Below are 1100 nucleotides of genomic sequence, written 5' to 3' on the forward strand. Positions count from 1 at the left end.
CCGCAGCCTCGACCTGCTGGGCTCCAGCGATCCTTCCGCCTCAGCCTTCCAAGTAGCTAGAACTACAGAAGCATGCCACCATGTCCAGCTAGTTTTTGTGATTTATTGTAGAGAGGACGTCTTGCCAAGTTGCCCGGGCTGATCTCAAACCCACAGGCTCAAGGCAATGTTCTTGCCTCGGCCTCCCAAAGTGCTGGGATTATGGGCTTGAGCCACCGTGCCTGGCCAAGACCCTGTTTTTAATTCTTTTTTTTTTTTTTTGAGTTGGAGTCTCACTCTGAGCCCGCACTGGAGTGCAGTGGCCACTCCCGGCCACCGCAGCCTCGACCTGCTGGGCTCTGGCGATCCTTCCGCCTCAGCCTTCCGAGTAGCCGGAATTACAGGCATGCGCTACCATACCCGGCTGATTTTTTGATTCATTGTAGAGATGAGGTCTCACTGCCCAGGCGGGTCTCGAACCCGCAGGCTCAGGCAATCCACTCACCTCGGCCTCCCAAAGGCGTGGGATTACAGGCTGAGCCACCGAGCCCGGCCTGTTTTTAATTCTTTTGTATGTGTACCCAGAAGTGGGATGGTTGGGTTATATGGTAGCTCTATTTTTTTAAAAGAGGAAACACCATATTCTTTTCTATTGTGGCAAAAACTATTTACATTCCCACCAATAGTGCGCAAGGATTCCAATTTCTCCACTTATTTGTGGAGAAATGTCTACACTTGTTTTTTTTCATTCACAGCAGTCATCCTGATGGATATGAAGTGATATCTTATTGTGGCTTTGATTTGCATTTTCCTAGTGATTGGGGATTTTCAGTATAAGGCTACAGGACTTGCTGGGATAAAGCATTGAAGAACATCCTGATTAGAAGATGCTAGAACAAAGCCTAGGCTGTTCTGACCAGTTCCTTTTTATCTCCAAATGTTGCATTCCCAGTACATTCTGTTATCCTTAAGAACTGCAAGTGCCGAGCTCAGTGGCTCAGCCTGTAATCCCATGCCTTTGGGAGGCTGAGGAGAGTGGACTGCCTCAGCCTGCGGGTTCAAGACCCGCCTGGGCAACTTGGCAAGACCTCATCTCTAAAATAAATCAAAAAATTAGTCAG

At 48.6% G+C, this 1100-nt stretch overlaps 1 pseudogene; it reads left to right on the forward strand.

Annotated features, from left to right (window-relative positions):
• LOC103273573 overlaps window positions 1-1100 on the forward strand; it is a 24039-nt pseudogene that overhangs the window by 21742 nt on the left and 1197 nt on the right.

This window comes from Carlito syrichta, unplaced genomic scaffold (genome assembly GCF_000164805.1).
Source record: "Carlito syrichta isolate Samal-C Ts95f unplaced genomic scaffold, Tarsius_syrichta-2.0.1 Scaffold314091, whole genome shotgun sequence".
In the NCBI taxonomy this organism is placed as follows: Eukaryota; Metazoa; Chordata; class Mammalia; order Primates; family Tarsiidae; genus Carlito; species Carlito syrichta.